We start from the raw sequence: 27,737 nt of genomic DNA on the forward strand, positions 1-27,737 counted from the left end.
AAAGTGCAGCTACAGCTATATCTGCAGTAATGTAGAACAGATCCATTGCCTTCAAAATTATGTCTGATTAATTAAAACTAACAAAAAACTTTACTGAATAAAAATGCAATTTTTAAGCATATAAGCAATGGAACAAATCACAAATGGAAAAATCAATAGATTTGGACTACACAAAAATGGAAAAACTTAAAGCTCAAAAGCCATTACTAAATAAGAAAACCTAAAACACAAGCCGCAAACTGGGAAAAATATTTGCAACAAACATTAAAAAGGGATGATCGATTTGAAATACTAAATAGCTCACAAAAATCAAAAAGGAAAATGTGCAAAACACAAGAAAAGAGATTAAAAACACATGAGACAAGTTCAAGAACTTAATGGCTAGATTTTTTTTACAGATGTTCAATATTTTAAAATACCTTTTTTTTGGTCAATCAAATTAGGAACTTTTAAATGATTATTTGGGAGACAGTTCAGTGTAAAGGACAGGCACACTTAAACTGTTGGTGGCTGGGTAAATTGATACAAACTTTCTTAAAGATATTTTTAAAGTTCTTATCATGTATGTTTTTTGAAAAAAAAAAAATTACATACTTAGACCCACTAAGTTCCTTTGTAGGATTCTAACCTAATGAGATGATCAGAAATTCAAACAAAGATTACAGAATTATTTTTAAGATGGAAAAATTGGAATCAAACTGAGTGTCCAACAATAAAAGTATGTGATTTTTAATAAACAACCCATGGTATATTCATATGACAGAATGTTATATAACTATTTAGATGGGTGTTTTCAAATACTTAACAGCACTTGATAATGTTTCAAATATAAGGATACTTTGAAGAGCTAAGACATAGCATTGTATGTATAATATAATCTGAATTAAAAAATATTTTATATGCACTTTAAAAATATGTAAGTAACTACATCAAAATGCTAACAATCGTTATATCTGGGTGTTGAGATTTTTACTCTCTTTTTAGTACTTTGTGCTAGCAATTCTCTACAATGACCATATGTTACTTTTTAAATCAGAAAATGCAACAAATGGTATTTCAAAAGTCCTTCTGAAAGCATAACATAAAGAAGGAAAAGTTGTCAACTTAATTAATTTATAGTTTGCAAGTGACAGAGAACATTCACCACTTGTTTCTGTAGCAGGCACTGAAATCCATTTATGGAATGCCAATGACCTTATATTCTCAAGACAACTGCTTATCTGTCTCCCTAATTGAAAGAGAGGGATATAGACTCAAGGCAACAGTCTCTGGGAACAGATGTCTGAAGGAAGATAAAACGATTAGCAGGATAAAGCAAAATAAAATTTTTACTAACATTCCTTGTTTAACTATATTCTAATTTAGAACTCTTAGACCAAAACATTTCTTGTATAATCCACTACCCAAATTGACCAACGTAACATCATAAATACTTATAAGATTTTTTTTAACAGAAAAGACTTTCCTTCAAGATATTTAAGTTGTAATTATAAGAGAAATGTCATATTCCATCCTTAACAGTTGGATGGTTGGGTAGGGGTTAATTTTGGTAATTAAAAGACTGAAAAGGAAGATGACACAGGCTAGGTACTTGACCCAACCCATCAAAGATCAACTTTTCAGGATAAAATACCAAAGAATCTTAGGCATCCATATGAATTTTGTATGTATCACGCTTGATAGACTGATGGGCCAGTGATAATTTTGGTATACTACTTGCTAGCTGAATACCCACCTAGAGGCAAAAATTCTTCATATGAAAATCAGCATGGAAAATGGTCTTATTGGTTGCTGGGCAAATGAAAACAAAGCAGGGGTCACTTCAGGTAACCTGGAAGGGAGTTAGAGCCAAACTTTTTATCCCATAAGAAGTCACTACTTGAACATTCCCAACTCATAGTGGGGAATTAGATTTGGTGAGTTTAATTCTCCATGTCTAAAAGAAGAGGTTCAAAACTGAGAGATTTTGGGACTTCTATGTGGTCCAATGCTTAAGACTTCACCTTCCAATGTAGGAGGTGCAGGTTTAATCCCTGGTAGGGGAGTTAAGGTCATTTATGCCTCATGGCCAAAAAATTGAAGCATAAAACAGAAACTATTGTAACAAATTCAATTAAAGACTTTAAAAATGGTCTACATTAAAAAAATCTTTAATTAAAAAAAAAAAACAGAGATTTCAGAGGTTGATGCACTATATCTAATTTATCACAGCTCTGCCCACGGCTAGACATGCCAATTAACACAATGTGTAGTCATTGTATACAGTGTAATTTGAAAGATATTTTAAAGATTATGCATCCATATCTCCCTTCCTCTATCTCCTCAAAACAGGCTGTCTTGAGGCTGGATATACCAGCATTCACCAAGGCATTTACTGCTTGGGAAGGATGGCAAGGAGTTACCTAATAACACATTAGCAGAGATGAGTTTATCTAATGCAAACCTATCCTTTAGTACTTAGGGAAAGAAAGCAGAGACTGAGAGCACACAAGGAAAGGCAGATATTGTAGGGATCCTATGAAGTGGGGGAAGAGTTACTCAATAACAGAAAAGAATGCATGAAAGAACCCTATAGACAATTTTGCCTACATGAACTCAAGTGACATCTGTTGAACCAGGTACTGTGTCAGCACAGCAAATACAAAGGAAGTGGCCTTCCCTTAGATTTCATGGTGTAGTGGGAACTGGGGAATATGCAAATTTGAAAGTTTAGTTGATTCTCACAATCTAGTAAAAGCTCTGGCAGACAATTCAGCCTCTTCTTCATCTTTTATCACACATTTATTTGCTCTATTATGTACCTGGGACTTAGAAACTAGGGACAGGTGCCAATAAGATGGTATCACTGCCCTCAAGGAGCTTCCTATACCTAGTTTGGAAACATAGACAATCAACAATGACAGCACCATGCTCTGGGAGCCAAGTATGAGATGCTATGAGAGTGCAGAGATAGAACTATTAGCTCTGCCTTGTGGAAGCTGGAGAAGTCCCCTCCAAAGATATATCATTTGATGGGGGACTTGAAGGATGGTTAGGGATTTGCTAGTTTAAAAAAGAACACAAGGGACTTCCCTGGCAGTCCAGTGGTTATGACTCTGTGCTTCCATTGCAGGGGGTGTGGGTTCCATCCCTGGTTGGAGAACTAAGATCCCTCATGTCCAGAGGTGTGACCAAAAAAAAGGGTTATCTCAGAAAGGGATAGAGGGTACTATTTACTGATACTTTATATATATTTGATCCTTCATTTTCATTCAATAACAACTAACTGAGCACATGCTATATAATATATACCTGGCACTACGCTCAGGGGCCAATTCTCTGAATATTCTTATGAGGATACAAGGCATATGAAAACTAAATAACTTTCCCAAAACTACACAGAGAGCAAGAGACAGATTCAAACCAAGTTCTGACTGTCCTTAAATACACGTTTTCTATCCCACTGCCAAAACCGGATTAGATAGGTACAGGCATATTTGGGAAATGATGAAACAGCCGATTTAGTTCAAATATGAGGGAATGTGTGGGTAGGGGGGGAAGTGGCAGCAGACAATCTGTGGAATGTTTCACTAATTTGCATGTTAAAGTTTATATATCTGATCATTTGCATTCAATTTTAGAAAAGAGGAAATAATTCCTTTTTGTGCCTTTTCAAGAAAATTCTGGAACAGGTACAATAATAAGTTCTTAAAGGTTTTAGAAACTTATGACCCCACAAGTTGAGGAGGAAAATAAATGAAGAAAGAATTAAAATTGATTCTCAATGCACCCATTTTTTACTTGCAATTAAAACACCATGAATATTTATCACCCAGCTTTCCAGATAATATCCCTGAACCCAACCACAAAGGGAACAGTTGTTTAAAGCAAATATGACGATATCAAACAAAGATGACAACTTTCATGTTGCATCATAGCTATATTGCATTTGTGTAATTTCATGTTTTCATTTTCCAAAAACCATTGTCAAATTCTGCATATATCTTGAAAATTCATTTCTTAGAAAATTAAATTTCATTAAATCATCTACAACTATATTTAACAGTGTTACAGAAGAAAGTGTTTGCGATAATGTTTAAGTTGTTGAGTGGTGCAAATCACCAGTTTCATGGGGTATCTATTAAGCCTTCAAGGCAATAATTGAAATAACCAATTTTAGTTACCATGAAAAAGAATTGTCTCTTTTACTGAGAATTAAGATGCTGGTTTTAAGTTTGTAGATGTTAATAAGATGTTCCAAACCTTCAGAGGATTTTCTTTCCTCCACACAGGTGGTGCTAGTGGTAAATAATCCACCTGCCAATGTAGGAGACTCGAAAGAGGTGGGTTTAATCCCTGGGTCAGGAAGATTCCCTGGAGGAGAAAATGGCAACCCACTCCAGTATTCTTGCCTGGGAAATTCCATGGACAAAGGAGACTGGCAGGCTACAGTCCATGGGGTCCCAAAGAGTTGGACACAACTTAACAGATACACAAAAAATGGGTTGATACAAATACTAATGGAAGTATTGATTCATTTTTGAAAAATGTATATTTAATTCAAAATGGAAAGTAAGATGGAGGAAAGACCTTAATGTTCTAAATCATTTACAGTAAAATGAATGATGCATATTACTATTTTAAATATTCTAGGATAAATTTTAAAGAAGATAGATTCCTGGATAACTGGCTCTAGTCTGGCATATCCATTCATTTTGGGTATCTTGGGGACTCCAACACATAATCATATGTCATTGAGTGGTAGGAGAAGCTGGTATGCATATCTGGATGTAAAGGAAGTACTACCAACACTTTGCAGTCTATTACCTATGCCTCTCTTCTTGCTGGGTGTTCGACTCTGTTAAAAGTTGAAACTTACACTGCTCTAGAATGACTATGTCATGCTCTTGATTAGGCAGTACCTGCTTCAATCAAAGTAACAAAGAAATTGGAAGTGATAAATAAGCCTAGAATCTGCTCAGATTTGGTGAAGGGAAAGGGCTTACTCTCCTTTAACAAAAGAGAAGGACTTTTGTATACTCAAAAATAAGGAAAGGGAGAAATGAGAATAAGAAGGCAAACTAGGTGAAGACTTTCCACTGTGGGGCAGAATGACCTGTAAAGTGACCTCTTTGCAGACACTGAATTCACTCTTGTTGTAAATAATTTACTCCAGCTTCCCCAGGGATAATGTAGTGACTTTCATGCCTTTTAGAATCAAAGTAATTAATTAGTGAAGGTAAAAGTGTTAGGCGCTGAACTGTGTCCAACTCTGCGACCCCATGGACTGTAGCCCCCCAGGCTCCTCTGTCCATGGGATTCTCCAGGCAAGAATACTGGAGTGGGCAGCCATTCCCTTCTCCAGGGGATCTTCCCTTACCCAAGGATTAAACCTGGGTCTCCTGCATTGCAGGCAGATTCTTTACCATCTGGGCCACCAGGGAGAGAGCAGACTTAAAAGAGGAGTCCAAATAAGAGATCTTCGCTTTATAGGACCCGTGCAGGTCATTGTCTCAAAAAACAGCAAATCACCTCTACACTGAGCTGCTTTCGGGTTTTCCTTGCCTTCCCTTGCTTCCTTGTCAAGCCCTCATCTTGGATTGGATCCTTAAAACTTGGATTTTGCATTTCTTTTGATTGACAGGGGTTCCTGATCTAGGTCAGTCCCAGTCCTACTTTTGCTCTGTAAGTGAAAGGCTTTGGAGACCCACTTACACCCAACCTGCTATCTGACTTTAGCCAGTACAGTATTGTTGTTGTTGTCTTCTCTTCACCAGGAAACTGACAGTTGGAAGGGACTCTACCCTGCTAAATAGCTTGAGTTAAGGCAAGGTCACTGGAATGCATCAATCTGTAGCATATATGCAAAATCACACTTAAAATTGAATTACATAGAAAGACTATAATCCTCAAAATGTCACTTGGTAAGGTAACTTTAAAAGGACTTTGAACAAACCAAAATATTATGGCAAGTTGTTTTGCACCTGTGAGCCTCTGTTTTAGTGAGTGAAGGGGATGGTCTATAATGTTCCTTCCAACACAAAATTCTATGATTTTCATTATCCAGCTATTTTAGTTTGTAAATTTGATGCTTCAGGAGACCCTCTATTAAACAAAATTAAGGAAAATGTCAGCCATATGCTGAGTTTTGTTATTAACACATTTATTTTAGAATATATTTCATTTGTTTAAAACTACCTCCCTCCAACAGATAATGATTTATATAACCCAGAATTAAGAGTTCATTAGGTAAGACAAGTTGGGTTATAATAGTGCATTTTCTGGAAAATTTGATAAATTAGGCCTCTGTCTATATCCTGCCTAGAGGGTAAACTGAAAATTTGTTATTTTGTATTTGTAATAACAACTGGTTTGACTAAGCTTTTCACTGAAATTATCCTATATTTTAATATCCCTTAGAATATAGCCTGAAAACATTATTTGCTTATAGTCTTCATAGTCCTGAAATATCTATGTTACTAATCCTGGACATCACCTAAAATATTATTAAAGAGGAAGACAGAGTTACACTCTTTCTGTTTCCATTGGCATATATTTCTATTTCATGGGTCCGCTGACTTACTCTTCAAAGTTGACAGTGTCATTTGGTGGAAAGAAAGCACCATGTGTAACATTATAAAAATAAATACATGCTACTATACACAGCTAACATTAGATTCTTCATAAGTATAATAAACATGGCTTTTTATCAATGAAATTTACCACTAGTGGGCTAATCAATTTTCCATGAAATTGATGACTTTAATCAGTTGTGCTCCTATGCTTTATTTCTTGGGACAAAGTATAGTGAACATTTCCTGTAAGATCCTATGGTTCTATTTACAGGCTGTAAATGTGAATGTATTCACACACTGTAAGATGGAGATCTAGCTCTTCCCCACCCCTACACCTCCCAACTTCTGCATTACCAGCCAAATGATATTGGGAAAACATTATTAAATTCCATAAGCCTTAGTTTTCTCATTCTAAAATGGGGATAATAACACTTCCATTCATGGAATAATCATTAGCCTTATATGAGATAATACATATAAAGTTTCTAGTACAAGTCCTGCCACATAGAAGGAGCTCACTAAGGGATAGTTGTGCGTGGGTGCTCAGTTGCCCAGTCAAGTCTGACTATCTGCTAGTTGTCATTTTTTCCCCTTGATGGAATTCTGCCATTGTGATGACATTCAAATTTGAAAGGCGACAAAGAAATGAGAGTAGAATACAGCTATCCATCAACTGCTTGGTATTAAAGATTGTGAAGACCTAAGATTGTAATGTGCAAAGGGTGCTAATTTCTGTCTTAATCTGTTTCATATCTTCAGTCATGAACCAATTCTAATGTAAATACATACACCCCTTTAAGAATACAACTCCATCTGGATAGCAAGTCCATATTGGGGTAAGCACAGGAACCCAGACAGTTAGCAAACTAAGTTGTTTCAGTCCCAGCCTTGTTGTTGTAAATAAAGCATTATTGGCATATCTCCAAGGCCATTTGTTTATGGCCATTCTCTATGGCTGCTTCTGTACTCTAACAGCCAATTTGAGTAGTTACAACAAAGACTATATGGCCTGTATTCCAAAAATACTTACTATCTGGCCCTTTATAGACAATGTTTTTGACTCCTGACCTAGAATATTCCTAGGAGTCTGATCGCATTTCACATGATAACCTTTCCTGAAGACTCCCAAATATTTTTTTTTTTTTAATTTAAAGCTTAGTTTAGTTCTAGATCTACTCCATTACACCACTAGATGAGATGTATCTTACAACAACAGTGCCAGTGTGTAAAAGGGAACCCTCTCTGAATGGACAGGTTAACACTCTACTTACACCTTTGTTAGGTGACCCTATGATACTGACAAATAAACAAACCAGTGGATATACTCTTGGTCCTGAATTATCAAAAAGATGTTTGTTGGTTCAAATGAAGTTTCTGTGACATTTTATAAGGAAACTATTGGCTATTTAGACCAAATGTACAATTATCTTTCTGATGGCAATTAGTTACGAAAACATTTGCATGATTTAATCCCTAAATCAAATATAGTCACAGGATTACTTTAACCTTTCTAAAAGTATCAGAGGAGAAATACATCATTTTTTCTTTTTTGTTATCCAGGTTCTGTTTCTGGCTTATTTGATTTGTTAAAATGTTTCTGCAATGTTTAAATCTCTTTTGTAGTAAATTAAAGCACTTTGTCCTTTGTCCTTCTTGCAATGACAGTGGCAGACAAGGGATCATTCTAAATAAGATGTAGATGACTTATCTTTCAAGGTCCTTTTGATTTCTGAGTTTAGTTTGTCTCTTGCAATATAGATCTTTCCTATACTTGTATACATGATATATCCTCACTAGTGTGGTTTTCATGTGCTTAAGCAGCCTAATTGTGTCACTCTCTCTTTTTCTAATACCAGTTTTATTGAGCTATAACTCACAATACCATACAATTCACCTGCTTAAATGGTACAATTCAATGGTTTTTAGTGTACAGAATTGTGCAACCATCAATTTATTTTACAACACTTTCAAAGCCGCAAAATGGAAGCCCATTAACAGTAATTCCCCATTTTCCTTCAAATCCACTGATCCCCACCCCAGCCCCCAGCAACAGCAAATCTACTCTTGGTCTCTATGGATTTTCCCTTTTTGTACATTTCAGATAAATAGAATTATATAACATGTGGTTTTTTGTAACTAGCTTCTTTCATTTAGCATCATATTAATATTTTCAAGGTTCACCTATGCTGTAACTTTGTCAATCTCTTTTTAAAGTCACATTTTGCATGTTTAGTAGACATAGACTCAAATATTTATAGCATTTAACCAATAACCTATGTGGTGAAAGCTCTTTTTTCTGTCTCTTGATCCACCCATCTGCCAGCAAATAGTTATAGCATTTAAAAATACTATTATATTCTCTCTCTCATACACTAACACAGATACACACACTCTAATGCACACAGAAACTTTTAAATTCACCAAAATCTGGCAAACCTATTGGAGAATCAAACAAACAGGAATAATAGGCTAGGGGCTTCCCTAATGGTCCAATAATTAAGATTCCACACTTCCACTGCAGGTTGTGAGGGTTCTAGCAAAGATCCTGTATGCCCTGTGGCACTGCAAAAAAAAAAAAAAAAAAAAAGGCTAGACGTGACTGCCTCTTTAGGAGCCTGATTAGTGGCATGGAAAATTATGGATAATCCCTATGAATTGGGGGATTTACAATTTATTCCAAGGAGTCTCTAGTATACCTTTGCCAGGCCCTTCTCATAGGAAACCTCCAATATTTGAAATACACTCTGGTGAAGGTTTAGGTTGGATATTTCATTCAAAAGAATGCTTTTATAACCCAGACATACAAAATGGTGAAATCAAGATATGTACGTGAGCCAGTGCACTCACCTCTCTTGCCCTATAATTTCAGGCATGTTCATTTTTCCTCTAAAATCAAAATGCGATATATTCCAGTTAGTTATGTAAACCTCATGGGGAGGGGGGTGGAGATTAATATGGCTATGTCTAAAGTACCTGAGAACTGCTGTAACTAAAACCAAGACCTCCTGTAATTTGCAGTTTAATCATTATAAAACAAGATTTGGAAGTCTGTTCAACCTCTAAGTTTAACAAATATTTTCTCTCTTAAATAGTTTAAATAGGTGAGATTTCAAGCAATCATCTTTTTGTTGAGGTTATCACTGGGCCTTTAGGATAGGCAAATTTGAAGCTCTTGTGTTGCCTATGAGGAAGCAGGAGCCCAATCCCAGAAATGACCCAGAAGCCATCCTTTTTGTTTCTCTCCAGGAATGGAATGCCTGTCCTTTCCATTTAACCTTACCAAGTCTTATGTATCTTTTAAAGACTAACTCAAGTCCTATTGTATAAAAGATGCCTTCTCTGATTACTTTAGCCCAATCATTTTCATTCTTTTCAGAATTCCTACAGCATCCTTTATATATTCTATCTTGAATTATTTTCTGATTATTTTACATGTTGCTTTTGCTACTGAGTCATTATTAGGCTATTAATTCCATTTGTGTTGAGACCATACTTTTTCTATGTGGCTTGTAATATTGGGTGGGCAAAAAGTTCATTTGGTTTTAAGTAAAAATTAAAGACATTTTTCATCTTCATCAAGAACTTTATTGAACAATATATTCCCCACACGAATAAACTTTTGGGTCAACCCAATATTTAATACAATGTTGAGAACATGATAGACACTTAAAAGAATGCTGCTAAGTCACTTCAGTCGTGTCTGACTCTGTGCGACCCCATAGACGGCAGGCCACCAGGCACCGCCATCCTTGGGATTCTCCAGGCAAGAACAGTGGAGTGGGTTGCCATTTCCTCCTCCAATGCATGAAAGTGAAAAGTGAAACTGAAGTTGCTCAGTCGCGTCTGACTTTTAGTGACCCCATGGACTGCAGCCTACCAGACTTCACCATCCATGGGATTTTCCAGGCAAGAGTACCGGAGTGGGGTGCCATTGCCTTCTCCGAATTAAAAGAATACTGTGGACTAATTATATATTTAGCAGACAGTCAAAGTTGGGGAGGGCATTTTAATTTTGAGGATTTCCAGTGATGATAGTGATCTTCATTGAGCCTATATAATAGAAGGTTAATGTTGATCAAATATGTCTTAATCCAGTAAAGACATCATTAGGTTTTTGTCTTTTTTGTGTATGAGTTAGTTTCTTTTTAAATTTATTTTTAACCTTTATGGCAGAAAGTGAAGAAGAACTAAAGAGCCTCTTCATGAAAGTGAAGAGGAGAGTGGAAAAGTTGGCTTAAAACTCAACATTTAAAAAACTAAGATCATGACATTTGGTCCCATCACTTCATGGCAAATAGATGGGTAAGCAATAGGAACAGTGACAAACTTTATTTTCTTGGGCTCTCAGGAATGGCGGCGGTGAGGAGATACCCCTCGTCCAAGGTAAGGAGCAGCAGCTGAACTTTGCTGGAGCAGCTGTGAAGAGATATCCCACGTCCAAGGTAAGAGAAACCCAAGTAAGACGGTAGGTGTTGCAAGAGGGCATCAGAGGGCAGACACACTGAAACCATACTCACAGGAAACTAGTCAATCTAATCACAGTAGGACCACAGCCTCGTCTAACTCAATGAAACTAAGCCATGCCTGTGGGGCAACCAAAGACGGGCGGGTCATAGTGGAGAGATCTGACAGAATGTGGTCCACGGGAGAAGGGAATGGCAAACCACTTCAGTATTCTTGCCTTGAGAACCCCATGAACAGTATGAAAAGGCAAAATGATAGGATACTGAGGGAGGAACTCCCCAGGTCAGTAGATGCCCAATATGCTACTGGAGATCAGTGGAGAAATAACCCCAGAAAGAATGAAAGGATGGAGCCAAAGCAAAAACAATACCCAGTTGTGGATGTGACCGGTGATAGAAGCAAGGTCCGATGCTGTAAAGAGCAATATTGCATAGGAACCTGGAATGTCAGGTCCATGAATCAAGGCAGATTGGAAGTGGTCAAACAAGAGACGGCAAGAGTGAATGTCAACATTCTAGGAATCAGCGAACTCAAATGGACTGGAATGGGTGAATTTAACTCAGATGACCATTATATCTACTACTGCAGGCAGGAATCCCTTAGAAGAAATGGAGTAGCCATCATGGTCAACAAAAGAGTGCGAAATGCAGTACTTGGATGCAATCTCAAAAACCACAGAATGATCTCTGTTCATTTCCAAGGCAAACCATTCAATATCACAGTAATCCAAGTCTATGCCCCAACCAGTAATGCTGAAGAAGCTGAAGTTGAACGGTTCTATGAAGACCTACAAGACCTTTTAGAACTAACACCCAAAAGAGATGTCCTTTTCATTATAGGGGACTGGAATGCAAAAGTAGGAAGTCAAGAAACACCTGGAGTAACAGGCAAATTTGGCCTTGGAATATGGAATGAAGCAGGGCAAAGACTAATAGAGTTTTGCCAAGAAAATGCACTGGTCATAGCAAACACCCTCTTCCAACAACACAAGAGAAGACTCTACACATGGACATCACCAGATGGTCAACAATGAAATCAGATTGATTATGTTCTTTGCAGTCAAAGATGGAGAAGCTCTATACAGTCAACAAGAACAAGACCAGGAGGTGACTGTGGCTCAGATCATGAACTCCTTATTGCCAACTTCAGACTTACATTGAAGAAAGTAGGGAAAACCACTAGACCATTCAGATTTGACCTAAATCAAATCCCTTATGATTATACAGTGGAAGTGAGAAATAGATTTAAGGGCCTAGATCTGATAGATAGAGTGCCTGATGAACTATGGAATGAGGTTCATGACATTGTACAGGAGACAGGGATCAAGACCATCCCTATGGAGAAGAAATGCAAAAAAGCAAAATGGCTGTCTGGGGAGGCCTTACAAATAGCTGTGAAAAGAAGAGAAGCAAAAAGCAAAGGAGAAAAGGAAGGATATAAGCATCTGAATGCAGAGTTCTAAAGAATAGCAAGAAGAGATAAGAAAGCCTTCCTCAGCTATCAATGCAAAGAAATAGAGGAAAACAACAGAATGGGAAAGACTAGAGATCTCTTCAAGAAAGTTAGAGATACGAAGGGAACATGTCATGCAAAGATGGGCTCAATAAAGGACAGAAATGGTATGGACCTAACAGAGCAGAATATATTAAGAAGAGGTGGCAAGAATACACAGAAGAACTGTACAAAAAAGATCTTCACGACCCAGATAATCACGATGGTGTGATCACTGACCTAGAGCCAGACATCCTGGAATGTGAAATCAAGTGGGCCTTAGAAAGCATCACTATGAACAAAGCTAGTGGAGGTGATGGAATTCCAGTTGAGCTATTTCAAATCCTGAAAGATGATGCTGTGAAAGTGCTGCACTCACTATGCCAGCAAATTTGGAAAACTCAGCAGTGGCCACATGAAGGGAAAAGGTCAGTTTTCATTCCAATCCCAAAGAAAGGTAATGCCAAAGAATGCTCAAACTACTGCACAATTGCACTCATCTCACATGCTAGTAAAGTAATGCTCAAAATTCTCCAAGACAGGCTTCAGCAATACATGAACCATGAGCTTTCTGATGTTCAAGCTGGTTTTAGAAAAGGCAGAGGAACGAGAGATCAAATTGCCAACATCCGCTGGATCATGGAAAAAGCAAGAGAGTTCCAGAGAAACATCTATTTCTGCTTTATTGACTATGCCAAAGCCTTTGACTGTGTGGATCCCAAAAAACTGTGGAAAATTCTGAAAGAGATGGGAATACCAGACCACCTGACCTGCCTCTTGAGAAATCTGTATGCAGGTCAGGAAGCCACAGTTAGAACTGGACTTGGAACAACAGACTGGTTCCAAATAGGAAAAGGAGTTCTTCAAGGCTGTATATTAATACCCTGCTTATTTAACTTATATGCAGAGTACCTCATGAGAAACGCTGGACTGGAAGAAGCACAAGCTGGAATCAAGATTGCCGGGAGAAATATCAATAACCTCAGATATGCAGATGACACCACCCTTATGGCAGAAAGTGAAGAGGAACTAAAAAGCCTCTTGATGAAAGTGAAAGTGGAGAGTGAAAAAGTTGGCTTAAAGCTCAACATTCAGAAAACGAAGATCATGGCATCTGGTCCCATCACTTCATGGGCAATAGATGGGGAAACAGTGGAAACAGTGTCAGACTTTATTTTTGGGGGCTCCACATCACTGCAGATGGTGACTGCAGCCATGAAATTAAGACGCTTACTCCTTGGAAGGAAAGTTATGACCAACCTAGATAGCATATTCAAAAGCAGAGACATTACTTTGCCAACAAAGGTCTGTCTAGTCAAGGCTATGGTTTTTCCTGTGGTCATGTATGGATGTGAGAGTTGGACTGTGAAGAAGGCTTAGCGCCGAATAATTGATGCTTTTGAACTGCGGTGTTGGAGAAGACTCTTGAGAGTCCGTTGGACTGCAAGGAGATCCAACCAGTCCATTCTAAAGGCGATCAGTCCTGGGTGTTCTTTGGAAGGAATGATTCTAAAGCTGAAACTCCAGTACTTTGGCCACCTCATGCGAAGAGTTGACTCATTGGAAAAGACTCTGATGCTGGGAGGGATTGGGGGCAGGAGGATAAAGGGACGACAGAGGATGAGATGGCTGGATGGCATCACTGACTCGATGGACGTGAGTCTGAGTGAACTCCGGGAGTTGGTGATGGACAGGGAGGCCTGGCGTGCTGCGATTCATGGGGTTGCAAACAGTCGGATATGACTGAGCGACTGAACTGAACTGAAAATCACTTCAGATGGTGACTGCAGCCACACTTACTGCTTGGAAGAAAAGCTATGACCAACCTAGACAACATATTAAAAAGCAGAGATATTACTTTACCATCAAAGGTCCGTCTAGTCAAAGCTATGGTTTTTCAAGTAGTCATGTATGGGTGTGAGAGTTGGACTATAAAGAAAGCTGAGTGCAGAAGAATTGATTATTTTGAACTGTGGTGTTGGAGAAGACTCTTGAGAGTCCCTTGGACTGCAGGGAGATCCAACCAGTCCATCCTAAAGGAAATCAGTCCTGAATATTCATTGGAAGGCCTGATGTTGAAGCTGAAACTCCAAAACTTTGGCCACCTGATGTGAAGAGTTGACTCATTTGAAAAGACCCTGGTGCTGGGAAAGATTGAAGGCAGGAGGAGAAGGGGACGACAGAGGATGAGATGGTTGGATGGCATCACTGCCTCAATGGACATGAGTTTGAGCAAGCTCTGGGAGTTGGTGATGGACAGGGAAACCTGGCGTGCTGCAGTCCCTGGGGTCTCAAAGAGTCAGACATGACTGAGCAACTGAACCAAACTAATAGTTGAATCACAATGTTGTGTTAATTACTGCTGTACAGCAAAGTGATTCAGTTATACATATATATTCATTTTCATATTCTTTTCCATTATGGTTTATCATAGGACATTGAATATGGTTCCCTGTGCTATATATTAGGACCTTGCTGTTTATTCTGATTTTTTTTGTCTTTCTTTTTTTTAAAACAAGTGGAAATCTGAAAATACTCTTGGTCATGTCATAATTATTTATGAAAACCTGCTTGTAAGATGATTGGCACGTTTTAGGAGACATTCAGATTCTTAGTAACCTTTGAGGTTTGAAAAATATTTGAAAGTACCTATTTAAGGAATTAACATATATGCTTATATATGTGTACATTTTGAGTTGGAAACATGAAAACACCCCTCACTTAGTAAACAATGAAGACAACTGCTCAAATTTTTATATTCCAGATCAAGAATTTTCCAGGTCTACCAAGATTTTCTCCATGTCTAATATTTTAACAGAAAAAAATCTTTTAAAATTCCACTTAATTTTTTTAAAATTCCAGTTTCACTCTAATGTGAAATGTCCACTCTGTGGACATTAAACTGTTATTTTTAATAAGATGTGACATGTTGAATAAAAAGAATAACTGATGATCCATCCAAGAACCTAAAGTATCATAACATTTTTAGGTAGGAAGTTAGGTATGAGCAGTGAGGGGTGGCTTAGCAGAAAAGGATGTAAGCCAATCTCTAAACCCCATCCCAGACATATCTAGGAATCCTCACAGATATGGTACAAAAATAACCACAGAGAGTTTTCCAACTCCTGCACATGCTACCCTAGGCACACAGTAGATACAAACTAACTTCTTAATGTATCAGTACAATAGGGCTGATACATTGATGACATGTACAATACAGCCGTTTTTATGTAACTTGCACTTGTCAATCAACCTTGAGCCTAGCCTATTTGCATTCCCTTTCCTGACTGGTGGTGGGTACAAGCCCTATTTTGCACAAGGCAGATCCAAGAGGAAGAGATGGGGAGTATAAAAAGAGAAGCCAAGAGGGATCATGGCCACTCCTTTGGGGCAGCCCACTCCCATGTCTTGGAGGTGTAATATCTGCTGTCTGTTTAATAAAAGATCTATCTGCTTGAGCTGTAACTGAGCTGTAACCAGCCTGTTGTTTTGAATCCTTATTATGACAAGACAGGAGCTGAGAAATCCTGCCTGCTTGAGCTGTAATTAGTCCGTTATTCCAAATCTGTTATGACAAGACAAGAACTGAGGGAGATAAATAAACCAACCTGACAACATGGTAAACAATTATCATATAAATCATAAGATGAAAGAAAAATAGATTGGTTCCTGGAAATGAAATGATACATTAAGAAGTAATTAATTAAAAAATAGATTGGTACACAATCATACATTTAGACACTGAGAAAACAGTCAGATGAATTCAAAAAAATTATTTAGCATTGAATTGAACACGAATCCTTAGTTCTTACTTATACAATGGTTGTATAGTAAAGCCACATTTTAGTAGACCATAAAAAGGAGGGTTTTTTTATATATATATATATATAAAAGAAGTGGATAAAAAGGAAAAAATATAATTTGCCCTAGGAAAATTTCTGGAAAAAACTCAGACTATGTGCACACAATAAGTTGTTTACTGGGCAGAGTGTTCATCAGAGCTATAGGAAAAAGAGCAAAGAAAGGATGTGCTCCTGGAAATGAGGAAAGAAAGGTAGATTGGATAAAGATAAAACCTATGGGGAAACTTGGATCCTTCTATGATATCAAAGGAATACAGGAAGAAGAAATGATTTTTAAAATTTTGTGATGTTGATTTTAAGTTATTACAAAGACATGTGGGGCTGACAATTGGAGATGGAAGCAAAGGGAAAATATTTAAGCTATTAATTCAAAGGATCTGTGAGAGATCTAGGTATAGAGCCTTTTGTTTTTGTTTTTACAAGAATAGAAACATAAAATATCCATTAGTTCAAAACCACCTACTGAACTCCTGTGTGCTCGGTGCTATGCATGGTGCTGTTAAGGTGAGTTAGAACTCATAATATTATCAAAAAGATAAGAAACAACAAGTGTTGGAGAGGGTGTGGAAAGAAGGGCACACCCGTGCACTGTTGGTGGGAATGTAAATTGGTACAGCCACTATGGAAAATAATATAGAGATGCCTCAAAACACTAAAAATAGAACTATCATTCAATCCAGCAATTCCACTTCTGGGTATTTATCCAAAGAAAACAAAAACACTAATTTGAAAGATACATGCATTCATATGTTTACTGCAGCATTATTTCCAATAGCCACAATATGGGAAGGAACCCAGTGAAAGTCAAAGTTATTCAGTCATGTCCAACTCTTTATGACCCCATGGACTGTAGCCTGCCAGGCTCCTCTGTCCATGGAATTCTCTAGGCCAGAGTACTGGAGAGGGAAACCATTCCCTTCTCCAGCGGAATCTTCTCAAACCAGGGATCAAACCCATGTCTCCTACATCTCCTGCACTGCAAGCAGATTCTTTATTGCTGAGCCACCAGGGAAGACCACAATGGAATATTACTCATCCATGAAAAAGAATGAAATCTTACCATTTGTGGCAACATCGATCAACCTGGAGGGTATTATGCTAAGTGAAATAAGACAGAGAAAAACAAATATATGATTTCACTTTTATGTGAAATCTAAAATAACAGAACAAATAAACAAAACATAAATAGGCTTAGAAATACAGAGAACAAACTAGTGGTTGCCAGAATGGAGGGGCATGGGGGAATGAGTGAAACAGGTGAAGAGGAATAAGAAGTACAAGCTTCCAGCTATAAAATAAATTTCATGGGGATATTATGTACATGTATGGAATATAGTCAAATCGTAAAAACTTTTGATGATAACTGGACTTGTGATCATCTCGTAATGTATAAAAGTATCAAATCAACATGTTGTACCCCTGAAACTAATATAATTTGTTTGTTAATTATAACTCAATTTTTTAAATATGAATAAGAGTCAAAAACCTGCCTTTGAGCTTCTGAAAGAGACCCTGAAGATCATCTATGCAAGATTCTTTTATATGGATAGAAAAAACTATGAACTTTGGGTTACTTTGTGAATGATTCTATATGTCTTAAACTGACAGTTTGAAAGATCAGAATGAAATGCAGTTTTATTAGAGCTTTGAGTCCAAGGCCCCTTTCCTAGAGCAAAACACTAACCTCTGAAAAGGACTTTTAGATTTTGGGTAACACAAAAGTAGCTTAGTTACATCAGAATAGCTATTTTAGGAATTTTCATTAAAATGGAGTTCTACTTGGATTTTATTGTTGAGCTTGTTAAACAGGAATCTCAACCACCATCCAAATAGGGCATGTTTTATCTGTTGGAAACTACGGAGGCAGTGAGATGTAGTGCTACTGTCTGGGCACCCCATGGCTTCGAAATTATGACCACCGAACTTCTAGTAAAGTGACATTTCTTGACCACAAACTCTTGTTGAATTCTGACATCCTTAGTGTTAGTAAATAAATTAAAGCTTATGTAAAGCTCCTATGTAAATTTTTTAACAAAACAAAACAAAACAGGAAAGCCTAAATAGCATATCCTTAGGATTCTTAATATTTTGACTTATTCTAAACTCTAACACTTGAAAAATATACTAAAATAGAATACTAAGGTAATTGAGACAAATATACCTATTCTTGAAAATCTAGCTTGAAGAGTCCCTTCATACAGACATTCTAAGTCTGTAAATTTAAGTTTTAAAGCTGCTGCTGCTGCTAAGTTGCTTTAGTAGTGTCCGACTCTGTGTGACCCCATAGATGGCGGCCCACCAGGCTCCCCCATCCCTGGGATTCTCCAGGCAAGAACACTGAAGTGGGTTGCCATTTCCTTCTCCAATGCACAAAAGTGAAAAGTGAAGGTGAAAAGTGAAAGTGAAGTCGCTCAGTCATGTCGGACTCTTAGCGACCCCATGGACTGCAGCCTACCAGGCTCCTCCATCCATGGGATTTTCCAGGCAAGGGTACTGGAATGGGTCGCCATTGCCTTCTCCCAATTTTAAAGCAGGTGGACTGTAAAGCTAGGGAATTCTACTCAGTGCTCTGTGGTGACCTAAGTGGGAAGAAAACCCAAAAAAGAGGGGATTATACATATATGTATAGCTGATTCACTTTGCTATACAGTAGAAACTAACACAACATTGTAAAGCAACTAAACTCCAAAAAAATTAAATGAGACTGGAAGCTCTTCAGGAGTGATTAACAGAGAACATAAAATGTAGAAAACTAAAGTACTGTATCAGTGTATCTAGAAATTTTGTGTGAAGAATTCCAGAAACCATACCAAACCTTGGGCTATTACTGAAAATTAGAAATCTCATTTTGGAGCCTTTTGTAAATGTGTGTAGCGATAGAGTGCACAGTTCACACAATGTGAACATATTTAAATTGGTACTTTTATGTTGACCCTAGCCTGACCCAGTACAAAATCTCTCACACCAGAAATTTAATATTTCTAAAAGCCTGATGATTTCCCTCTCATTTATTTTTCACCTTTCTGTGCCTTTCATATGTTCTTCCAGCTGGTTAATTATTAATTAATATTTAACAAGGCTTTTTCACAATGCCAATTCCTTCTCTGCTAGTATAGCCTTTAGGCAGTATATGAACTCTCCTTCTATGCCCATTTAAGAAGCCAGGACACTCACTATAGGTTAATTTCTCTAAAGAAATCCAGAACAGCAGATGAAGGGAGGTTTCCTTGACAAGACCATTCAATGTTTCAGGCCACTCTGAATTTAGTAGATTTTCCTAGTGCATATAAAATGAAATGGATTTGAGCCAACTTAATTGAACCAACTTAAAATTCTTAAAAAAATTTTCAAGCACACATTGCCTGAACAAAATGGTTGCGACTGAAACGGGAAAGGGCTTAGCCTTTCGCTTCTTGTGCCACAAGCCAGTCTCTTGATTCCAAAGACTGGAATGCAGATAAGCAGGGAAAACCTCAGCGCATGGTAATGAAAGAGGTCAGCTATGACACAGAGGCTAAGAAGAAGAAAAGATACTCTAGGAAGCAGGAGTATGTCTCCAAGTTTTCTCTGGTGAAAGGAGATTGATGAGAATTGACATCTGTTTACAGTCAACCAACTGGAACCACGTAACTTTCACGTCCTTCCCCACCTCCACCTCTCACTCCTTTCCGCATGGACAAACAGACCACACAGGTGATTTTGGCCAACAATTTACTTGGCATGAAACCCAAAACATGAGAGCCTCTTCCTGTCCATGTATCTGCTCCAGAGAACTAGTTAGAAAGGGAAGATTGCTGAGGTTTTCCCTCTGCGTTAGCTTCGCACCTGAGCTGATTGGAGCCGAAGAGACTACTGATGTATAATTAGTAACGTCCCTTCCCACGTCCAGATTCTTTTTATGATTCTAGGTTGAAACTGTACTCTCCAGACTTAAATAGGGTCTTGGTAACGTTCAAACTCTCACTCCCACATTCTCATCTTTTCATGTATTGTACACGGTTTTTGAGAACGTGGTACCCCAGCCAGGCTCTGAGGACTTCTAGTCTCTTCGGAGCTAGGGAAGGGGAGAAAGGGAGCAGAGGACCAATCTCCGCTCCCAGCCGTAGTTACAGTCCCCATCCCTCCAGGGCGCCCATCCCTGTGCCTTTTGTCCCAACACCCCACCCAGATGATGTGACAGGCTCGTGGCCCAATCCCCTTCCTGGTTCCCAGGCCGACTGCTAGCACCACCCGAGCCAATGGCGGCGGCCGAGGGGCGGAGGGCCTGGCAGAAGGGGCGGGAGCGCTGGCTTTAGAACCACAGCCGCAAAGATTCCGAGCGGCAGAAGTTGTCTGAGTGCGTCGGGCGGAGACAGTTGGGCCAGATCCGGTACTCTGCGACTTTCTGTAAGTGCTCTGCAGGTACAGGAAGGCACGAGGGGAGCAGGGTCCCTGAGCGTGGGCAGGAGTGGGTCCAGAGGAGAGCATCTCCAGGAACCTCGGCGGGAACATGCCTGGCACGGGGGGCGGGGGCCTGAGAGGGAGGCTGGAGAGATTTCTGTCCCAGCCTTGGGCGCCAAAGCGACCGTTCGCAGCAGGGATGGGTGGGAATGACCGAGTGTTCCCCATGACTGCTACCCGCCGCAGACACGCTTTCAGACGTTCACTGGGGGAGATGGTGTTTTCTCAATAGTTGCTCTTAACTTGTTGCCAACCTTGGGCTTGAGTCCTTGACGCCAACCCTTGCCCTTCTTCCCTTTACCGGCGGCGGCCCCGAAGTAGAAACCCAGCGCCTAAACTTCCCTCGATCGTCCTTCTCCAGCTACTGCCACCCTCCTCCCCCCGCCTCCGCCGGCTCCGGACTCAGGAAATCCCGGAGCTCGCCGCCTGCTACGCCTCCAGCACCGGCTCGCCCGCCTCCGGTGACCTCGCAGGCTCACCTCGGCCCCCGGCTCCGCGGGGTGCGGTGGCCCAGGGAGAGAACGAGGCTCTGGTTGCCTGCCTTCCGCCTGCTTCCCTGGCCAGTAGCGATCGCTTAGCAATCGCACCGCGTCTCCCTATGAGTAAGCACTTTTTTCCTTTCGGTAGCTGGACATCCCCATGCCATTAGGATACCTTTCCGTTCTTCACTCTCCCGATTCCTCGCCGCCCCGTCTGCTCTTTTCTCAGCTCCTCTGGCTCCGCACCCTCCAGCGCACAGGGTCCCGGCGGCTCGGGAGACAGAGTCTAAAGGGACGGTGGGAGAGGGGCAACAGCCCCCTTCTCCCACACAGCTGCACTTGCCAGTGTTTACTTTTCCTCACCAGCAGTACTTAGCGCCCTAATGAGCGGCGGGGCTGGGGGGCGGGGAACGCCGACCACCCGCGCCCTGGCTTCTCGCCAGTCCCAAAGTTGCAGCCGCCGCCGCTGCTGCTACTGGCTTTAATGTGCTGGCGGCTCCGACCGCCGGGCTTTTGGGCAGAAGATCCCAACCTGGGAGGTGGAGTGAACTTAAGGCTTTAAGATACTTCCCGTACGCGACGCTTCTTGCTCCACACCCTATCTGCACGACATCCCGGTTGGTGCTCAAGGTTGAGTTTAGAATTAATTCTCAGTTTAGGATCAGATAGACAGGATGCTGGGGGTACCCGACTTGTTACCGGGGATGAGGGTGGGGACTGGGAAGAGAGCCTGGCAGGCCGCACAGTACATACCTAGGTGAAATGAAAAACTACTGAGAGATAAGCAGATAGTCCGCTTTATAAGATGTCACAGTGTATTTGGGCGCCTAAACTGGATCCTGAAGATGCAATTTAGAGCGAATTCCAACATACTGGCGGACACATGCCAATTGGCATCACGTGCCCCAAGTCTCTGATGCCCCTGGGGTCATGATCACATGACTTCTTTTGACTTTAAAACTGGAATGTAATGGCTGAAGTCCATTTTCCCAAAAATACGCGACCAAAAAGGGGAGAGGGTGTGAACTAGCCTCTACTCAAGGGAATTCTACTTGGATGTAGATGAGGGGAACAGAAAGGGAATTTGGTGCTCAGATTTTATCCAGAATAAAAACAGAAGCTGTTTTTAAACTAAGGGCTTGAAATATGTTTGTGCTGGGATATATGTCTCCCCTGTGGCTCTTCAATCTAGTTACGGCTTTTCTGAATTTTAAAAATATCTTACTAATTATTTCCTGGGAAAATTGTCCTTTTATTCACCCCCTGTTTCATTCTGAAATGATTGATTTGAAGCCATATCCCATAAGATAGTGTTTTCCCATAAGATAGTGTTTTAAAAAAAATTAGGCTTTGTCCATGTACCTAGGTCTGGCCTATATTCCAGTTGAACTGTTCTCTATATTAGGCATCTGCTTGAAAGTGGTGGATAATCTCTTGGCTAAAATTAACCATCAGTTACTGTGGTTTGAAATTGGATCAGAAATAAGGCACAAAAACAGAGGACACTAAATTTGAGAAATGGAGCTGATTGGGTTTGTGCCTCTCAATACTTTAGCGGAATAATGAGATGCCACAGAAACAACTTCCGTAATGACCAATACCCACCCAAGTGACCCAAGTTAAGACTACTGTTGGAAAACCGTTACGGTTTTTGTGATTTAGATTATGTATTGCAGAGTACAAAAATGGGCAGCAGAACCTCTGAGGTCAAGAGTTTAAATGCTTTACTTATTTACAAAAATGGATCCAGTTGACACATATTCAGTCTTGAAAACAACTAGGGCAGCTAAAAATGAAACTGGGAACAGTTAAGAGATTTTGGCTTTGTATGCTTTAGCCAAAAACCCTTTGTCTACGTACTGCAGCAACCTCTGAATGACTTGAGCACTCCATTTTCATGCTGTGCATGGGTTTCTGAGCCTAAAAACTAGAACAACTTTAAAGCACATAGCTCTGACCGCTAGACTTAACCTGGCAGCGCAGATTAGCTGGAAGTGGACTCAAGCTGCACCTGAGTTCATTGGGAGTTAAGGACACACTGCTAGATAGACCCCCCTAGTGGAAGTGAGGTGATAATATAATTTTAGATTGAACTAATAAATATTTAACCTTAAAAAAAGAAACAGTACAACTATCCAACTAGGTTAAAGTGGTAGGGAGTTAAGTTCTTTTTAAAATAATATTAACTCATGTCAAAACAGGATCCTCACTAGGCTCTCTGTCCACAGTCTTTTGTCTCGGAGGTGTCCACTTGTTTAAAACTACTGACTTCATTTTTCAGTGGTATGCTCTTATGAACCCAGGCTTTCATCAAAATTAGAGGATTACGAGTCTAATACTTAATTTCTATTGTTAGATCTAGAAAGTGATCAAACTCTTTGTCTGGGGTGGGAGAGCCAAATAAATTATGCTTTGCCTCCATGGGGTCAGAAAAGAGTGGGACACTACTTAGCAACTAAACAACAACTTGATTTTACACAGATAATCAACACTCAGGTCAAAGGAATCCAATCTGATGGCATCATTTAGGGTCAGTTGCTAAAAATGTCTAGGCTTAATACATTTTGGGTAAAAGGATTAATTATGACTAGTGAGTAATATTTGGGTTGAGATTAAGTTTCTTCTACAAATGGTTACAAGTACATTAGACTTAACTGTGACTATTTATACTGGCAGAATGTCAGTATCCAGGGCACTATCAGGAACTACATGGAAATTTTTGTTGTTCTTCCGTCATGTCCGACTCTTTGCGACCCCATGGACTGGCAAGTCAGGCTTCCCTGTCCTTCACTGTCTCCTGGAGTTTGCTCAAATTCATGTCCACTGAGTCGATGTCTCTCCAAGGCAAACAGTGTGACTGTTACTGAAAAGAAGTGGGTAGTAGCTTCACCATGGTGCTTGAGCACTAAGGAGATTCTTTTTGGTGAAACTGACAGAGAAAAGGAAGGAAATCCACTTGCAATTTTTCCATATTCTGTTTTAGGCATTTCTGCTTGCCTATCCAAGAAATATACTGACATAATAATATTCTTGGCACATATGATAAATTTGTGAATTTGCTACTGTGTGACTAATGTTATTTCTTTAAAATATAGACCATTTCTGTCATTCCTTATCAGAATTTATCATAATCTAGGTGGAATGTATATGTGAAACTGTTTGTTTTTGCTGTTTAGTACAGATTCCAGAAGTAGCAGATATAAAATTGAAAACAAACATCTAACATCTATCAATACATGACGACTTGGGTATCTGTTTTTGGAATCACTTTGTAATTGCTCATGCTGTTTTGGTGAATAGTAATCCGGGGGGAAAGTTTGATGTGTGAAAATGATAAAACCCAGTTTAGAAGAAAACAGCTAGATCACATTTTGAGTCTATATAATTATTTTAGGGAATGACATACCATATAATGTATGTTCAATGTGTTGGTGGTTTCAAAAGTTTTTGGATACATTATACTGTTGGAAGGTCTTTTAGATACCAGTGGTCATGACTCGCTGTTTTTAGTTATGAGAGGGCTTTGGTTAAAATTATGGTCTAGAAATATTAAAAACAGTCTAATCATGAAATGTCATTCTCAGGAAAAGATCTGATAATACTTGGGCCAACTGGTAGTTATGGAGGTGACAGTTTCCAAAATTTTAATATGTTTAATTGAATTTGCCTTATTCTTAGCACTTGAAAGACAAATATTGCTGAGTATAAACTGTTTTAGGGATGAAAAAGTATTGCTGTTAAATGAAAATTACAATGGTAAGGGAGAAGTATGTTGGACTTCCTTCAGAAGAACTAGATTCTAAACATGGTTCTGCCACTGACTCATAATTTGACCTTGAGAAAGTAACTAAAGATTATTACATTATTATATAACATTGAGTACATATGTGTGCCAGACACCACACATTTTCTCATTTATAAACTGAGGGCATGGCTCAAGGACTTTGTGTCTTTTATATAGAAATAGTATCACTTATTTCAATTTTATTTATCAGTTGATTTGTTTGCCAATTTTAATGCAACTATATTGCATGCTAAGTTGCTTCAGTCATGTCCAGCTCTTTGCTACCCTATGGACTATAGGGTGCCAGGTTCCTCTGTCCATGATATTGTCCAGGCAAGAATACTGGAGTGGTTGCCATGTACTCCTCCAGGGGATCTTCCCAACCAGGGATTGAACCCTAGTTTCTTATGTCTCCTGAATTGGCAGGCGGGTTCTTTACCACTAGCACCACCTGAGAAGCAACTGTATTTAAGCTAAATACCTTGTTGGAGAATTGGTGACTATATAGGAAGATGATCACTGGTGGCTTATGCAGTGACTAATGTTATTTCTTTAAAATATAGACCATTTCTGTCATTCCTTATCAGAGATTTTTGGCCCATTAAACTTTCTGATTTTATATTATAAGAAAGCTTAATTTTTCTTAGCAGTCTAGAAATTGGTTTGATGATAAGGAGGTAGTGTTGTTTACTGGAAAAAACTCCAGGGTCTTCTAATCCTCTACAGTTCGCACAGATAGGCCATCTTAAGTAAATTATGGAAGTTCTCTGTGTTCATATCTGGATTTTACTTTATTTGTAAACCATCTGTTTCCGATCTACGTATTTCACAGGGATGCTGAAAGGATAAATGAGCTATGTAAGCCTTGGCTCTTCAGCAGACAGGTGCTATATAAATTCAAAGCACCGTAGTAGTATATCATAGAAGCACCAAAATTTTAACAAGAGTTTACAGAAATAGAATTCTCATCACTTAAGTCTTGCCACATTTTTACTTGTCTGTAATAGTCTCCAACCATCCACTTTTACAAGCTAAGGAGAAATAAAGCCAGACATAATATAATGAAAAATAAGAGAAGTGGTTGATAACAAGAGCATTAAGCCCTATACATGTAATACTTTGTTATATTCTTTTCCCTCAAATATTGTGCCAAGTAGCCGTTAAAGCCATTAATGTGGTGTGGGGTTTTTTTCTTATTTTTCCCAAGCAACTATAGAGCAGTATTTTGGCATTCATTGCTAAAGCTTACAAAGCACTTTGGCTTATCATACTTCATGTTTTGTGATTGCCTGTTATAGGAGGTTTTGTGTAAAACTGCGCATGAAAAATCAAATGTTTCTCTGTGTAGTTGCACTCTAAATTGCATATGTTAACTATGGAAAAGTGCATAATGAAGGAGATAATCTGTATGTTTAAGTGTCATGCCATCATTAATACAGAAAAGGTGAGAAGTGAATGTAGATTTTCTTTTGAAAAACAAACCTTGGGCTAGATAACTTCTGAGGGGTCATTTTAAACCCCCACCCTCAAAATTGTTAACTTGGAATTAATTTTCAATGTCTGTTGTCATCTTGCCAGTTACATAATGGTTCTTTAACTCTGTCATTCTTTGCATTATCATATGTTTTTATTTTATTAAAATTATGTTTGATAACATTTGTTAAAATATCATTTGTGAAGTAACAGTATCTAATGAAATTGAAATAAGCAGAAAGCCTTAAGTTAAAGGACTTTTGAAATTAACTGGTATCGTGTGGCTAGTTCTGAAGAGAAGGTTCTTTTTGCTAAAAGAAATCATTTTCTTTTGTAAAATCTGATCTTATTTCTACCATCTCTGGTTTAAAAAATAGCAAATCATTTTTTGTAACCTTGTAACCCAGTTATTGAAAATAAAATTTTTATTCTCTTAAGCTGTTTTTAGTTTATATGTGTATATATATTTATATAAAATATAAATACTTTCTATAAAATAGAATTTGTGAGGACAGTATAATAGCTTTGAATATTCATATTATTACATTCTACATTATATGTTCTAATTACATAGTGTTGTGCTCATATTGACATTCTGCTATTGACACTGAATTATAATATTAATACATTGTCCTTTATAGATGAATGTAATTTTTAAGCTTTTTTTCTGTATTTATTTACTTACTTATATGTCCCTGTTTTTGCCATTTCTTAATGTCTTTTTGACATTTTGGAGCTTGTATTTCAGTGAGGGAGAATTTCCATTTAAGACTGCTTTCTCAGAGGTAAAAATGACAAGAGATGATTCCTTCAGTATATCCTATTGCTATAGTAGTCAATAGGTATATTTAGTTAATCTGCTGGAAAAGTGTCTTAAGTAGTGTGTACTTCGGATGTTTTTAATCACTTTATGTTGGATTAAAAAATACAAGGGCACTGTAAAAATATTAGAAGAAAGCAAAAATTTTTATAAAGAATAAAAGTAAAGATTACTTGTAATCATACGACCTGTTCATATTTTTTAATGTTTCCTGTATAGAAAGTTAAATATTTTAAAAATTGGGATCATGTTGTATATACAGTTTGTATCTCTTTTTTTTCACTTATTATACTGTGAAAATGTTTTCATGTAATAAGATATTTTTGAAAATATTTAAAATTACTGAGTGAGATTTCATAATTTATTTCA

The 27,737-nt window shown here is 38.5% G+C and overlaps 1 protein-coding gene across 4 annotated transcripts in view; it reads left to right on the forward strand.

The window, feature by feature from the left end:
* Positions 1-20,105: 20,105 nt before the first annotated feature.
* The window catches only part of PLS3 (plastin 3), a 97,595-nt gene continuing 89,963 nt past the window's right edge, over positions 20,106-27,737 (forward strand). For 2 of the 4 annotated variants that reach the window (XM_055562942.1, XM_055562939.1), the window contains exon 1: positions 20,107-20,758. The gene's annotated coding sequence lies outside the window, so the exon portion shown is untranslated. Of the gene's footprint in view, positions 20,759-21,173; positions 21,415-27,737 lie in introns of all 4 variants that reach the window. The other 2 variants (XM_055562941.1, XM_055562943.1) reach the window with 2 other exon arrangements.

This window comes from Bubalus kerabau, chromosome X, assembly GCF_029407905.1.
Source record: "Bubalus kerabau isolate K-KA32 ecotype Philippines breed swamp buffalo chromosome X, PCC_UOA_SB_1v2, whole genome shotgun sequence".
Taxonomy (NCBI): domain Eukaryota; kingdom Metazoa; phylum Chordata; class Mammalia; order Artiodactyla; family Bovidae; genus Bubalus; species Bubalus kerabau.